The following is a 17,525-nucleotide window of genomic DNA, read 5'->3' as shown; positions in this document are numbered from 1 at the left end:
GAAGTTTTTAGGAAGCTACAAAATATTTTCTTCAGCAACTGCCTTATAACTGTAAATATAATTTTAAATATCTTTCTTAATTGAATAAATCCTATACTCTTCTAGCAATAAAAGCATTTACTTTAAAGTCATTCTTTACCTCCATCTCTTTTACATTTCTATTAAAAAAAGGGAATACATATACACATTAAACTAAACCATCTACAAATATCACGGAAGCTTGGCATGTTTACATTCCATTGAGGGCCCATTATTTTAATGGCTTGATGCTTTGGTCAGAGGATGCTTTGGATGTTTAGAAATCATACTGACCTATTCTTTCCTTTGCATTAGGAAACTGCCACATTTATTTGGGTTTGATTTATTCCTCCCAGAAGGACTGAAAAATTATTTTGTTTTCAGCTGTTGAACTCCATGTAATTTCAGTTAGCTTTGTGCTTGTATTAAAATGTCATGCAACTTTTATCAAAGTGTATGGCCTACTGACTTCAGCAAGCCAAAACAAACATTATCTGTCCATCTCTAGTAATTCCGCCACCCTCAGTGACCCACTCCGCTCATAAGGGAGCCAGCCCTGCACTTTTCTTCTCCATTTGTTCTCTCTTAATAGTCCTCTTCTCTCCAATCCAGTCCACAAATATCCTCACAAATTGACTGAATGGCCCCATCTTCCCCCCTTGGGTTTCCATTGAATCATACACCCTCCATCCGCTTCCCAGAGACCATCCTGGGGACACCTGCCTCTACTCCTATCCTGTGTCAGGGCATCCTGATTGCTAAATGGTGCCACAGGGCAGACAGTGAAACTGTTCCTCAGGGCTGGTTATACCTCGTCATCCTCCCTTCCCATTCCCACTATGCTTTTTTACATCTCTTTGTTATTGTTCTTCCTGATGCTGCCTTTCATCAGCTTCAGTGTCACTGTATCCATTAAGTTGCTCAGTACTGACACCAGATTCATCAGAGGCACTTTGTAGTCACCTTCAGCCTTGCCATCCTGGTCCTTGATCCTCCTTAAGCTCTTCAAATTGAGTATGAAATGCTATGCCACCACTTTTTGCCCCCAGAGGCAAGGGCTGACTGGGGTGGATAACAGGAGGCTGGTATTTAACTGCTCTCTAATACCTTGCCATAGCTCTGTGGAAGTGCTGCTTCTGCTGTCCAACACCCACCTCTGCTCAGTTCACTGATCTCCTCCTTGATTTTCTCTTTTCAGAAGTGTTATGGAGTATTTATCTGCAGAAGAGAGAAAGAAAATCTAATCTGCAAGGTGAAAGTATCAAACTTTCCTGTTAGAGTTGGAAGATCCATTGCTATAAGCAAACACAGCTCCACGGGGTCAGTGAAGTTGTGTCAAATAACTATGACCAAAAAATGAACTAACAGTAAAGGCAACACAAACCATCTGCAATAGATATGAAGCATGTTTGCTTTTGGGAAAAAAATCTAGTTACAAAAAGATAAACCACTAATACTATCCCATCTTTGGATTTATTGCTTATAATTGACGTGAGTTTGGTGGCCTTTGGTAGCCTTTAATTCAAATCAACTTCAATTTGACATGTATCTGACAAATACCACAAATTACGACAAAAGCAATAAGGCCAGCATCCAACGTCAAAGGATGACTAAAAACTAATTAAGTATAAAACTAAAATTCCCTATTGCCTAACTAGAGGCTACTGCTGCAGGTCAAAATTAAGGTGAATTTACAGAGCAATGGAGAAAAATCCATGTTTTGACCTCCTTCCCTTCAAGGCAGAATAAACCCTAATAAAGGTCATCCTTATTTAACCTTGCATTATGAAGTGACTCATTCAATGCCTCCTAATCGTCAAAAATCTACCACATGATAAGGACACCAGACAAAAATTAGTTCCACATGTGTTCATGCTCAAAGCACACTTTTAATGATTTGGATTGTATGAGTCAAATATTTGCTAATGGGCAAAGACAAAATATTAACTTCTTAAACAATAGACTGAACTTCTCGGACAGTATTTACACATTACCTATAAAACAATCAAAGAGAACATTTTCAAAGACCCTGACTCCAGCTCCCACTGACTTTCCCATCTCTTTACTGTTCTGGTTTTCTGTCCCTTTGAAAAATCATCCAATAAATGTCAGACTACTTTGGCAGCAATGTGACTCCAAAACACAGATCTCTCCCATTAAAGGACATGCAATGCAAACCACAGAGAAAATAGAAAATCAGCTTTCATTATCACTGTAGACTTTAATAATACTCATGCAAGTTAATATTATTTGTCATATCTCTGGTATTATAAATAGTCTTTATTTCAAATGAAGAATTCCTTTAAAATCTCACCTGTAGTAAGTTTAATATTAGCTCTGGATGTGAATGACAATCCCAATTAAAAGGACAGTCACAGCTGCAAGTATTTAATTTCAGCAGCTATTTCCTAAAATAAGGTGGTTCTGCAGAGCTTCCTTAGTGCCATCGGTCCTTCACAGTACCGTATTGGGCCTGGATCCTCCACACCTGCAGAAGGTCTTATCCAAATCTACACCTTAAGATTTCAGGCTTTATAGAATCATAGAACCGGCTAGGTTGGAAGGGACCTTAAAGATCATCTAGTCTAACCATCAACCTAACTCTGACAAAAAAATAAATAAGAAATAAGAAAAAAAAAACATAAAACCATATTTCTGAGGACCATGTCAACCCATCTTTTGAACACCTCCAGGGATGGTGCCTCAACCACCTCCCTGGGCAGCCCATCCCAATGCTGGATAACCCTTTCAGTAAAGAAATGTTTCCTAATATCCAATCTGAACCTCCCCTGGTGCAACTTGAGGCCATTTCCTCTCATCCTATCTCCTGTAACTTGGGAGACAAGACCGACCCCCGCTTCTCTACACTCCCCCTTCAGGTAGTTTTAGAGCATGATAAGGTCTCCTCTCAGCCTCCTCCAGACTGAACAACCCCAGCTCCCTCAGCCTCTCCTCATAAGACTTACTCTCCAGACCCCTCACCAGCTTCGTTGCCCTCCTCTGGCCCTGCTCCAGCACCTCAATGTCTTTTTTGTGGTAAGGGGCCCAAAACTGGACACAGTACTCGAGCTGGGGCCTCACCAGTGACGAGTACTGGGGGATGATCACCTCTCGGGCCCTACTCACCACACTGTTCCTGATACAGGCCAGGATGCTGTTGGCCTTCTTGGCCACCTGGGCACACTGCTGGCTCATGTTCAGCTGACAGTCAACCAACACCCCAAGGTCCTTTTCTGCCAGGCAGCTCTCCAGCCATTCTTCCCCCAGCCTGTAGCGCTGCATTGGGTTGTTGTGACCCATGTGCAGGACCCAGCACTTGGCCTTACTGAAACTCATCCCATTGGTCTCAGCCCATCGATCCAGATCCCTCTGCAGAGCCTCTCTACCCTCCAGCAGGTCAACACTGCCACCCAGCTTGGTGTCGTCTGCGAACTTACTGAGGGTGCACTCCATCCCCTCGTCCAGATCATTGATAAAGATGTTAAAGAGAATTGGCCCCAGTACCAAGCCCTGTGGGACACCACTCATGACCGGCCACCAACTGGATTTAACTCCATTAACCACCCCTCTCTGGACCCGGCCCTCCAGCCAGTTTTTAACCCAGCGGAGGGTATTCCCATCCAAGCCATGGGCAGCCAGGTTCTCCAGGAGGATACTGTGGGAGACTGTATCAAGGACATTACTTAAGTCCAGGTAAACAACATCCACAGCCTTTCCTTCATCCACCAAGTGGGTCACTTTGTCATAGAAGGAGATCAGGTTTGTCAAGCAAAGTTTGTTCAGTTCAAAAGGTTATTCAGGTGTAACTCTGAGTAATCCTACAGCTGCCAGACTGATCAATTCAACTAGCACACATAGTCGCATATAGGCTTTTATATTCTTTGATGGTTTTCCGTCTAAAGACATACTATGCTACCAACAAAGAAACAGACAATCACATATTTTTAATTACATTATTTCAGGGTTACTTTTACTGCAAATAGTTAGTATAACTCAGTACTGCTACTCAATCACACACGTGGTGCCTTGTAAGTTTACATGCACTTACTTGTTAGACTTGACAGTGGGAGATAGAGAGGAAAATATTAATGACACATTTGGAGAGAAGAATGATGAAATAGCTATAGTTCAAAATCTATGCACATTTGAAAAACCAGAACTGTTCTTGTTAAGCTCTGGGTTTGTAGGATGATGATTAATGGCCCCATTAAAATAAGAAAGATGGTGTGACCATGTACTTCCCTGTAAAAGTCTCCCAGTGTTTGGTTCAGTAATTCTAAACCAAATACATTCTTGGAAATTAAGTTTCACTGTCAACATATTCTGCCTGTAGTTTAAAGAAATGAGCATTTGCTAATGAGTCTGTCTGCAATGGTTCCTTCAGGGTTCACATGTTCCAATACAAAGTCTAGGACAATTTTTCACTGATAGGAATTGTCAGTTCTTAAAGACCATTTATAAGTGGTGACACACAATTATAACTTATTTCTTAATGCCACATACAGTTTTCCACGCGATCATGTGATGGTTCATTCATTTTTATACAAACATGAACTAAAATACCTGTATACCTAAGAACAACTGAAAACACATCCATCAGACAATGCAGATAAAAACATAGTCCTGTTTTTAGTTCTCCATTTTCTTCCTACAGAAATCTTTTCAGCTGACATTAAGAAAAAAATAAAATCAATGCTATTAACAGTCTGCTTGTCAAGTAAATGGGAAACGTAAATCAGAAGGGATGGGAATGCAAAGCTTTCTCTGGCCTATCTCAGAGCTCAGGAAAATTTTGCTCACTCTTCTCACTTGCTGAGTGACAGACCAGTCTGTGCAGTGAACTTAAAATGCTGAACATTCTGGCTCCCTTGGGATCCTCTTCCTTTCACCAGGGTAGCTAACCCTCAGAATTGCTTCCCTTTCTATTTGTCCCATTCCTTCCAGGCTTCACATATTTCTTTGTCATTGAAGGAAGAAGCAATTAGAGCCATGTTTGCAGGAAAGTCCATTAGTTCCTTCCAGCTGGGCTTACATTTTTTGTAACACTGTTTACTTTTCCTTCCCAGTTTTTTCACTGAGACCAAGCCAATGTATTCCATACCATTTTTTTCCCACTTTTTTCCTTCTTTCAACACCATATTCTTTATCATGTTGGACTCCCAATAAGAAAAGAGTTGGGTGTTACTCAGTTATGCCTTAAGGCTACCAAACAGCCAGCCACCTACACCTTAGACAGACTTATGAACCCATCAGAAACGGATGTAGCTGAACAGAGCACCCAGACCACATACCACACAAGACTGGTTTGACTTGGAGTCTTGTAACATCATGGAGTTAATCAGAAACAAAAACCATTGTGCTCCCTAGCAGGCCTTTCCTTGGTCACATTCTCTGCTCACATCATTCTTCCTTCTATTCTGTATTGTGGTCAGGGATATCAGAGGGGAGTCAGGAGAAGAAAAATTCTCCTCTGTGCAGCTCATCCCTGGCAGCAGGCAGGGACTAAGAGGTGATAGGCTGTGTGGCAAATGAGATGTTGGCAGGCATTTTCAGAAACATTTTCTGGATAAGACCTCTTCCCATCACTTGTGAGTTAAACTCTGTCGCTCAAATAACACTGGCTCCTGACAGGCCCAGGCACCCTGATATGCACAGAGCTGTAGCACCAGTGGAGCGTGAGGAACACCAGATGAGAACAAGAAAGAGTAGCGGTTGGCCACCAGCTCCCATTACATCCTGGGCTTGGCTGGAGCAAGAAGGGCTGCTCCCAAGAGCTGTGGAGATCTTGGCAAGGGACACTCTGGCCCCTGCAGCGTAGTCCAGAAGAGCCCTGCAGTTGCAGAGATCCTAAGTTTCCAGTATGGAGTGTAGTAAAGATGATTACTCTTTCTCTAAGAAATACAAGAGGATGAGGAGAGCAGACTGGAAGGATCTTGTACTCCTGCCCAAATATGCTTGGTTCAGGGTAGGAGCATTTTGACTGCATACTTCTTTCACACAAAGGTCAGTTACAGCAGATACACAGGGGAAAGCAAATTTTACCTTGCATGACTGCTTCTCCCTTTTGGAAGGATATTCTAGCTACCCATTTTAAATAAATCCTGTCCCAGGAATGCAAAGGATTATTAGGAAATGCTGAAATAAAGCCTTAACTTACATTACAGTAATTTGGTATTTAATGATTTCCTTTGGCATGAGTTAGATGTAAACATATGAGCATGATAATTATATATATATACACAATTAATCATTCTAATTTTTTTTTATTATAAGAATGTCATTTTTCATCCTTGTCAACTACAACACACAACGGGACCAGTGAGTTCTTAGCATTTGGTGGTAGGTTGATTTTTTCCAAGGAGTTTTGACAGAGACACGTGGAAGACAGACACACATTCCATGTGACAGTAAACAAATGTAGAGACAGCAGCCTCTATAAATAATCTATGTTCATCGTCTTACATAAGGAAGGTTAGTCACTTATTCCAATCTATTAACTGGTTTGCAGCAGTTTGGTAAGAAAACCTACAGGCTTTCTCACTATCGTTATGCTGTCATGTGGCTGCAGTCAGGGAAAGACAGAAGAATAAAGCCCATAAGCATGTGAATATAAATGGAAGTGCAAGTCAGTGATTTGGAAACACACAAAAAAAACTCTAGAAAAAATGACATTAAGAGAACAAGAGGGAGCAATTTTCCTTCTCTGATTCTGAATAATTTGTCACTTTATACAATATTTATTAAAAAGCTACAAGATTATAATTTGGAACTTCCTGCAGATCCCAGAGCACGAATGTCAGAAGCATGGGCATGAGTCCTGCCTCAGCAAGGAGCACCCAGTCTGTTCAGGGGAGGATTCCTGAGGTTAGAGCACAGGAACTGCAGGGCAGGGGGTTTATTCATAGCCAGGAAAATGCCTTGCACCACCTTGGAAAAGTCACAGTATAGAATATATATAGAAAGTGTATATAGTATATATACTATAGGTATATGTACTTCTATATATAGTATATAGAGAAACAGTGTTCCTTCCATCTGTAAATAATCAAAAAACACCACCTAACCACAAAGTGCAATCTCTTTTGCTTTTTTAGATTGAAATGACCAAAAATTCAGGATCTAGCGAATGTTAATTGATTTTCTGAAAGACTTCAGCCAGAATCATTGGGGCTGTTTCCATATAAAGGGAGGGTGGAAAAAGGTTGTTTTGCTTATAATCCAAAAAGATCAGGTGACATTTACTCTATAAAATTCCAGTACTTTATTCTTGTGCAAATACACCCTCATATAGTCAAATTGTAACTCTTTGGAAAAGGAAAACTCTCTGAATACATGCAACATAATCTTCTTGGTATTAGCTGCAAACTTTCCAAGTGATCCAGTTTCCACTCAGCATCCTCCATCACACAGATGATTAGAGGATTAAAGACCTCGTCCATGACACTGAATTCAGAGTATGCAGCATCTCATCTGCTTTCCTCTGCTTCCATGCTGTGCTCTGAAACTCTGGAAGAGGAATTTGCCCAATTCAAATTGGCGAATTTGAGGACATGGACCAGTCTCGTGTAGAGGGTTTTGGGAAGCACAGGTGGAGGAAAGCAGGACCTGAATTTGTTGTACCAAGTTTCGGGTATGTCCGATCAAGCTTCAGGCCTGACTAGTGAGAAGGCAAATAGAACAGGGCAAAAAGTCAGGTGTGAGGAAGGGAATGGAGATTAGGGATTAATGAAGACAAGTTGTGGGGCAGACAGGATAATTAGAAGTTAAGTTTGAGGAGAAAGACTGCTAGAAGAGGTAGGAAGAAAGGACGCAATGGGTTGAACAGATATCTCAAAGCAGGAAGGCAGGGGAGAACCAGTGAAAATATCCAGGTACCAGGCATATTTAGCAAAGGGAATGATTACAGCGCGTCAGTGTCTCAGTACCAAAGAGACAAGACTAAAATGGAGATAAGTTGTATTCAACTACAGCACAGCCCCTTTACAACATGAGATGGAACAAAATGTTGCCAGGTCTCACTTAGCACCACCTTAGTGTCAGAAAATACTTTTACCCTTTCCTCACAAATGGGTGACAATTTACCACTGCTATTGATTTCTTACTGTAAAAGAAAAAAGTCTGAAAACAGACCTCGGGGCTTGAAGCAGAGCTGGGTGAAACTATGTATTTTTTCCCCTATGGTAAGAAGGAAAAAAAAGTCTCTCGAGAACAGCAGAGCTGGGACCTAAACAAAAGATTCTTATACCAGAATTCATATTCAGATACAGTAATACTTACATATGAAGATTTTCATAATCTGATATGAGGTTGTTCCTTAAGACTGTAAATATCATTTGCATCTCAAATTGACTATCCAAATGAGTATGTAATTTCACTGTGCCTCTTCACTTATATGCAAAATAGGTATGATAGCATCCCCTCACCTCGGGAATATTCTGGGATAATAAATTAATTAATACTTGTGAACAGACAGATATTCAAGAGCAATAGAGAGAATCCAGGAGGAAAATGATTATGTATTCAGAATGGGTTTGAACAGTGTGCAGTAAATAAGGCATGGGAGCACACAGTGAACAACAAGAGAAAACCAAAACTCAACAGCTGCTGACTGAGCCAAATACGGCACACTCAACCAAGCAGAAACCATGTGAAGAAAATACCATTCAGTCACGTCATTAAATTACATATACAATTATACTTGTATGCACGAGGGCTGCAAACAATGGCATACTTAGTATTTTCAACTGCAGTGAGGAACATTTTATAATAACAAATTTCTTTATAATATTTGAGAATATGAAAAGAATGTAGCAGAAATTTGACAAAATTTCATATATTTATGTCATTTTGCCCACGAGTCCTGCTGTAGAAAAGCAAAGCTTGAGATCTTGCCAACTGCTCTATGCTGTAAAATATTATTATGCCAGTGGGAAAGGCACAGCTTGGCAACACCCGACACTAGCCAGATGTTAAATGAACTGCAGTTAACTTATGTCCATACTATGCTCCTAAAAAAACTTGGACCTCTGGTACCTCTGACATGTTTCTCTTCTGCAATGATGACTTCAATATGGTGGCATATGGGAAGTCACAATTTAAATGAAGCATCATTTCAAGTTTGCAGACGCTCCTGAAAAAAACAAAATATGCATAGGGTAATGTTATCGTCTTCTTCCCTACTTCACTAAATGCTCTAAATAATTTGATTTCCTGGACAGAGGACATAGTATGCATTTTTTCCAGATGGGTATTACAGAGCTAACCCCGGGCATTACAGTTCATTTTCAACTAAGCATGCTTATAAATAATACACGCTCAGGACCTGAACCCCTCTCTATGAGAACAAAATCCTGAGCCAAAAGCAATTTATCCAAGCTGGTAGAGCTATACCAGCACAATGGTCTAACCCAGTGGTTACTACAGTCAGGCAAAGCCCACTAGAGATTTCAGTGGACAAGGGTATCACCCTGAGATTGCCTCCAGTGTATGATGGAGATATCTTTATTTCCTTAAAAATCTCAGATTTGGAGTAATGACCCTGCCTGAAATTTACCTCCAAATAATTTTGATCATGAGTTAAATAATGCATTTTTCTTGAAGCACTTGTAAACACTAAATGTATAATTTTACCTTTAGGTTCAAAAAAGGTTGCTCCAAATACAAGCCCATCTGCTTTAAAATTCAACACACATCTTTATTATGCTGCTACTGATCCTGCTGACACAGCAGTGACACTTTTCATGTCAGGACAAACGTGGCTAAGCTTGAAATATGTAGTGATGTTATAGCACATCAGAGGTACTATACAGACTATCCTATATAGACTCTGTAAGGAGTAGAAAGGCTGGTGACAGTGCACCCTTTATAGTGAGGGTGTAGCTTCTTTTGAGAAGACTGGCTTCTTTTATAGCAGTTTAGAGGTTAACAAAGTTCCACTGAAACATTTCACAAAATCTGTAGCTGATAAAATGTGACACCTCATCTATCTTTTCTAGGCAATGAGATCATTTGCAAATATGCAAATAATAGGATTCAATCATGCCTTTCTCTTTTTTAAATCTATTTTTATATTCTTTTATTTTTATATTTTAGAAATATTTGACATTTAGTAGTACATTTTTCAATGGGATTGCACATTCCAGAGTGCAGATCTTATTTGCTCCTGATGTTTCATTTTCTAAATAATATTAAATATTTTAATTATAGATTCTATTTTTCATGTTCAAATTCAGTAGTGTGTTTCTCCAGGCCACATTCAAGTGTTGTAAAACTGAACCACACAAAATATAATATAAAATACGTAACTTGAATTTGAAATCATTAAATTTCAAAAACAAAAATGTGTGTAGAAAAGGATCTAAAGTTCAAAGTCGAGAACTAATAGGGCATATTATCCTTTCAAGTTCCAGGGAAGAACAGTTTTCATAGAACCTGCCTTTCCCTGTGACTGGTTCAGTCTCTCCAAATCATAAATATTAAGCAAATCTTCTATCAGGTAAAACTAAATCCACACATATAAGCAATCTCACTGAAGTCAACAGAGATAAGAATAGAAATGTTCTTCTCTTAAAGAATAAGTTGAAACAATATCCAAAAAACCCACCATTTCATAAATAAAACATTGACACATTTATTTTCCCACTTGACTTGTGTGATGCTTAGTATTGTGGAAATCATTGACTTACAGTAATCTCTTCAAATGGCAATTTTTTGCTCAGCACTCCACATAGTCCCCAATCCACCCTTACACAATTGATTCTACCTCTTTAGCAGGATATGTAATGAGAAGCTCCAAAACTTAAAGTACCTGAATTTGTACCTGGATGTTTACCTTCAGTTTTACTTAATCTTTTAAGTAAAGTAAAAGTAAAAGTTTAAGTAAAGCATATGGGTCTTCTCTAAAACAGTGCAGCAGTTCATTCTGATGAGTAGGCAATAGATCACTAAGAAATTAACCATAGAATCATAGCAGAGTTTGGGTTGGAAGGGATCTTTAAAGGTCTTCTAGTCCAACCTCCCCTGCGATGAGCAGGGACATCTTCAACTAGATCAGGTTGCTCAGAGCCCCGTCCAACCTGACCTCGAATGTTTCCAGGGATGGGGCATCTACCACCTCTCTGGGCAACCTGTTCCAGTGTTTCACCACTCTCATCATAAAAAATTTCTTCTTTATATCTAGTCTAAATCTCCTCTCTTTTCATTTAAAACCATTACCCTTTGTCCTATCACAACAGGTCCTGCTAAAAGGTTTGTCCTGGTCTTTCCTGTAGGCCACCTTTAAGTACAGGAAAGCCACAGTAAGGTCTCCCCAGAGCCTTCTCTTCTACAGGCTGAACAACCCCAACTCTTTCAGCCTGTCTTCATAGGAGAGGTACTCCATCCCTCTGGTCATTTTTGTGTTCCTGCTCTGGACCCAGGTCCATGTCTTTCCTGTGCTGAGGGTTCCAGAGCTGGACACAGTACTCCAGGTGGAGTCTCACAAGAGCATAGTAGAGGAGCAGAATCACCCCCCTTGACCTGCTAGCCATGCTGCTTCTGATGCAGCCCAGGATACAGTCGGCAATCTTCTCCAGAGAGATGGAATAGAGCAGGTACTTCCAAAACATGCTTCTCTCTACTTGTGTGCTGCCAATACTGTCGTAAATGGGAAGAGGATGTTTTCCTGGCTGCTAAGGATAATCTTTGAAGCTCCAGAGCAGGCAAAACATGCAACACCTGTAAGAGGTTGTTCAGGAGAGGAGTAGCAAGAGAAACAGCATTCCTGCTTCACTTGATGTATCAAGCACATGGTCCACCAGTTCTGGGTCTACATCTGCAAACAGAAGATGAGATTCCTCTGCCCTAACTTACTAAGCTACTCTAGCAATCAACAGGCAAAACTCAGCACCAGCAGAGATTAGTGATGAACACCAGTCTCCAGGTGAACATCAGAAGGTGTCAACTTCAAAACTCTACATGCTTAAAATTGGAGGAGAGAAGTCCTGTCCTGAATGACTAAAAGAGAATCACTCTGCATGGTCTGAACACACATCTCTCCTTAGTATTTTGCAAATGAAAGATGACAAGATCCTTCCCTCTAGAAGTTTGTCCAATAAAGACCTGGCACCCCATAGGAAAAATTCTTATCTCAGTGCCTCATTTTCTGGAGTGCTGAAAGGAGGATCTGATCTTTTATGGACATTATTCCTTGTGTTAGAGTAAGGCCATAAGCAACAGAATGCAAAAGAGAACAAGGCGGACTGTGGAAGGAGAGGTGAGAGTCCTGTGCTTTATTCTGTTGAACCATCTTCCCCAAATTAACATGACAAATGCAGAAAGCAGCTCCAGCAGCCTAGGTCCCTCTCAACCAAACTACTTTTCTGGAATGCCATGGATCTGAGGCAAGGTCACGCCAACAAACAAACCAAACACATGCACATCTCCGGTTCAAGCGCTCTGAGGTGCACAAAGAATAAAAATAAAATGCTTTCTATACAGAAAAAAAAAAAAAAAGAGAGAGAAAAAAAATAAAGAGGGAGCTGTGGTTTCCTTGTTTCCTTTAGCTCTTACGTGTTTGAGCTGAAGGCCAAGCACCCAAACACATACAATGAAGAGGCAAGCTGAGAATTCAGTTTGGACATAAGGAGATCAATATGAAGCAGGAAGGTGGGCTCCAAGGGGCAGTAAGAAGCAGTAGCTGAATTTTTGCTTTTGCTGATGAGATTGTAAAATGCCAGACAAACCCCTGTAAAGCCTTCATGTAAAGCTAGAGAAGAGATGGAGAGGGTTCTTTGTTTAAGAAAGTAGAGAAGCAGCAGGAGAAAGAGTAAGGGGTATGGTTGCAGAAGCCATGAGAGGACAAGGAAAGCAGAAGGCTTTATGGAAGATGACAACGGAGAGCTTTGACTAAAAAAAGTTATTATAGATATAAACAAAAGAAGATTCAGTGAAGATCAAAACAGAGAAACATGACTGAAAAGAGCATAAAAGTGAGATAAATCTATTTGATGAACGTAACTTTTCAGTAAGTTAAGAGTTACTAAAAGAGATGGAAGATGAGGAAGGATTTTGTCCTGAGAGACAAATGGAATCTGGGACTGTTATTTTAAGAAGAGAGGACTAATGAATACTCAACCAAGAGCAAGATAAGGTTTACTAACAATTCATTTTTAATGAATAGTTGGGCAAACAGACAGTTTTTCAGATTCACTCTGAGAAAGGTCATGTCTGCCCAAAAGCTTGTTTCCATTTTTTCCAGCCGTATAAATTGATCCAATGAAAAACACTGTCTGTTCTTCCTTACCTTGTATTGTCTATGTCTTTGGATTTTCAAGGCTGCAACAATCAAGAGCAATCCAAATCAAGACAAAACCAGTAAATTTAGTGATTAGTATATGACTGCAAGCTGGGAGACATTGGACTGGACACAGGTTGTTTTCAAGAGAGGAGAGGCAGAAGAACTGAGAAGTTAGAAGTGAGAAAAGTCAAACACTTCTAAATGAAATGGTAAAAGCAGAAGGATGCCTTTTTCTTTATAGAGCTAGGAAAAAACATAGATCTGTGATCCAGACTTCAGAAAATGACCAACTCCTTCGAGTCAGCTTTTTTTTTCATTTCACTTTTAAGACCCAGGTTACATAATTTCCATATTGTTTTATTCAAGAGTCCATATTATTAATTTTCAGAGCAAAAGCATGTGACTTGTCCCTCCTCATGAGGTAAAGTGTGACTGTTGCTATGTTATAAGAAAAGGGCAAATCAATATTGGACAATATTTGGTTGAAACAAACTTTTTCACTTCAGGTTTTACTCCTTCATGACATAAATTTAGGAGTGATTTTGAATACATAATAAATTCCAGTTGGTCTTGTACTGCAAAACTTTGGAGGGCTGGAAGGAGGAGAGGTCTGATGCTGCCCACTCCTCCTGCCCACTGTAGGATGAACACCACTGCTGACTGACTGAAAACTCTTTGAAAATTAATAAGAAAGGTTAGATAATGATGGAGATTTCTGGGTGTCCCTGAGCAATCTGTTCCAGTCCTTAACTCTTCAAACCATTAAGTTCTTTCTAATGTCTAATTTAAGTCTCCCTTATTGCAGTTTAATCCCATTATATCTTGTATCCATAATGAATATGGTGAATAATTTATTCCCTTCCTCTTTGCTGCTACCTTCCGCACATCTGAAAACTGTATCCTTGCCTTGTCTTTGCCTGCTAGGGAGTAAACAACCTGGCTTTCTTCAGGCTTTCCTTGTAGGCCATAGGAGGCTTTTTTAACCATTGATCATTCTTGCTTTTCTCCTCTGGGCTCTTTCCATCTGGTTCGTACCTCTCTTGAAATGGGATGTCCAACACTGAACACAGCATTCTAGGGGAGGCCTTACTAACGGAAGGGATGGCAGCAGAACTTTTCTTCAAAGTAGACGACCCAGATTGCAAAACAAATTAATAAATAAACAACACAAAGCAACAGTAAGATACTACTGACTTGGGTTCAGCTCATTATTTCTTACAAGTTGTGGATCTGCCTTCTGTGCAACTGCTGCATGGGTCTGTATAAGTTCCTGTGTAAGTACAGCACTTTGCATTTTTCTTTATTGAACTGTACCCTACTTTCTTCAGGCCATTTCTCTGCTTTTCAAGATCATATTAAATTCAAAAACGCAAGTGACTTTTTCCTGTTTGGTGGTATCTATAAACTTAAAACACCAGTTAAGAGGCAGGAAAAACAATTATTTGAACATTGATATAACACTGGTTAAGAAAACATCCCGCATTTTAGAATCTGGAACCTTAAATAAAACTTCATCATTTACTGTGGATGCTTTCCTCTAAGTTGTACTGCATTTTTTGCCGTGCAAGTAATTTACATTTTACACAGCATGAGTTCACAGCTCCTTCATAACTCACAAATTGTCTTAACATTTTAAGGAACATTTTCTAGGATAAGATTTGCATATGTCAGTGTTTCTCCAAGGCATGTGAAAACCAAAATAAAAAGGCTATTGTCTAACAAAAATACGTCACTGATCAACGTTCTTCCTATATGCACACTATCAGTGTTTTTCAGATCCTGTCATATGAGTGATTGCTCATTTTCTGATAGTTATCAGAAATAATATATTCCAATAATATTCCAAGCCTTTAGTTCAACCACAAGGCTTTTTTTCCCCGCTACCAAAGAGCTCAGAGCTATTGTCAAGGCTTCCTGTATGATCCTCCGTCGGCTCAGCAGCTCTAACCACTGAAATTAACTGCATTGTTTTATTCATTAGAGATAAAGCAGAGATAAGAGAACGAGAACAACCTCTGCTGAATACTGTAGATCATTAAGCACATCTTCATTAATGGCTTTTAAAACTAATTTTTGAAATTCCAAAAAATGAGGGATAAAAAGTATCTTATGGACCCATGTGCTATGAAACTTTAGAAGTGACTTTGGGGAATTTTGGAGAAGGGCGTTTGGTCTGTTGGGTTCCGCGATGTATTGGTTTGAGGGGCTGACTAAGCTGCATTGCTGGTAGAGGCTGAGGAGCATGTGGACAAGCCCAACAGTGACATTTCTAGTATTTGCTTATATTTATCCAACTCTGTCAAGAAAAAAGTACGCTCTTGTCAGAGATTGCACTCACTTAACTAAATCAAATCTAGCTAGCTCAGCCCACATCAAAACAAGACAAGTTCCCCGGAAGGCCGCAAGATTTGTGGGTAGTTCTCAGAGAGAAACAGCCTTCGCTGAAGATGCCTGTATGAATGACAGCACTGTAGACTGTGTGAGAAAGACATTTGAACATTCCTCCTCACGTGCTATCTTTTCAACCTTCCTTTGGGCAAAAGAAAATCCAAATCTCTTCTTTCTTCCTACTTAAAAATCAGTCTTGTTAACAAAAAGCCAAATCCTTAAACAGATGTAAACAAGGAAAACAGAACCCAGGCAGAGAGCACAAGCAGGGAAACGGGACCCCTAGTTAGCAGTGACTTCTGCTGCCATTTTCAGCCCCGAAGGTCTTCAACTCTCAATGTTTTGAATCTGTGCACATCCCACAATGTGTCAACTTTGACAGGCTTTGGAGTTCAGCGGATAGCCATGCAGACACCTACTCAGAGCCTAGAAATTGACACCTAACTCCCTGAAGAAGATCTTATTTTCAAAATATAATTTCTTTGGAAATGACAAAACTTCATGCAGAATGCAGTGACAGGTGAAAATGAAATTTAAGATTTGGCTAGAGAAGTAGCTGCCTCTTCTTGTTTTCTACCAATTTTTTAGCATCCACACAGACTATAGAGACCGGTCATTTCCTCCTTGACCCAGAGCTAGTCAAGCTCACATCTTCCACCTCCAGAAGGGGTCCTAGTCACCCAAGCTGTCCTTAAAAGGTGGGGGAGAGGGACACTTTTCGTCACTCTGGTGGAGGTATGGTCCTTCCATTTTCCATAAAAGAAATTGGGAGCTAGAAATCAGGAGCTAGAAAACAGATATATGCTGCAGCATAGCAGCTGGGGTAGTCACAGAGGAAAGATGACAATTCCATAGAAACATAGCATCGCAGAATGGTTTGGGTTGGAAGGGACCATAACAGATCATCTAGTTCCAACCCCCCTGCCATGGGCAGGGACAACTCCACTAGAGCAGGTTGCTCAAAGCCCCATCCAGCCTCATCTTGAACACTTCCAAGGGTGGGGCAACCACAGCTTCTCTGGGCAACCTGTTCCAGTGCCTCACCACCCTCACAGTGAAAAATTTCTTCCTAATATCTAACCTATATCTACCCTCTTTCAGTTTAAAACCCTTACGCTTCATCCTATCACTCCACTACCTCATTAAGAGTCCCTCCCCATCTCTCCTGTAGGCCCCCTTCAGGTACTGGAAGGTCATTATAAGGTCTCCCCAGAGCCCTCTCTTGGCTGAACAATCCCAACTCTCTCAGCCTGTCTTCATAGGAAAGGTGCTCCAGCCCTCTGGTCATTTTTGTGCCCCTTCTCTGGAGCCACTCCAACAGGTCCATGTCTTTCCTGTGCTGAGGGCTCCAGAGCTGAACATAGTACTCCAGGTGGGGTCTTAAAGAGCAGAGTAGAGGGGGAGAATTTCATGTCAGATATATCCTCATTTCTAAGCAAACTACTCCCTTGGCAGTGAAAAACCAACAAGAAGGGCAGAGCTGACTCATTCTCCAAGTCATAAGAGCCACCAGTTACGGCAGTCCTTCAGCCAACCTCAGACTTGAATACCCACAGGCAGAGAATGTGCCTAATTCCAGCTCTACATGACTTTGAGCTGATCCCATTGGATTTCAAAGGGATAGGGTGCCAAAACACAGAAAACACAGCAGAAAGACCCTGTACTCAGGTTCCCCCAGTGGTCAGCTTGAAGCAGCTCCTAGTTATACACATCAGCAATCCTAAGTCTCATGGCAGAATCACAGAATCACAGAATCATAGTGGTTGGAAGGAACCTCAGAGATCATCGAGTCCAACCACAAAAAAAAACAAAAAAAAACAAAACAAAACAAAAAAACCCAACC

The sequence above is a fragment of the Calidris pugnax genome, unplaced genomic scaffold (assembly GCF_001431845.1).
Source record: "Calidris pugnax isolate Ruff unplaced genomic scaffold, ASM143184v1 scaffold44, whole genome shotgun sequence".
NCBI lineage: Eukaryota > Metazoa > Chordata > Aves > Charadriiformes > Scolopacidae > Calidris > Calidris pugnax.
Note: the sequence above shows the minus strand (reverse complement) of the source record.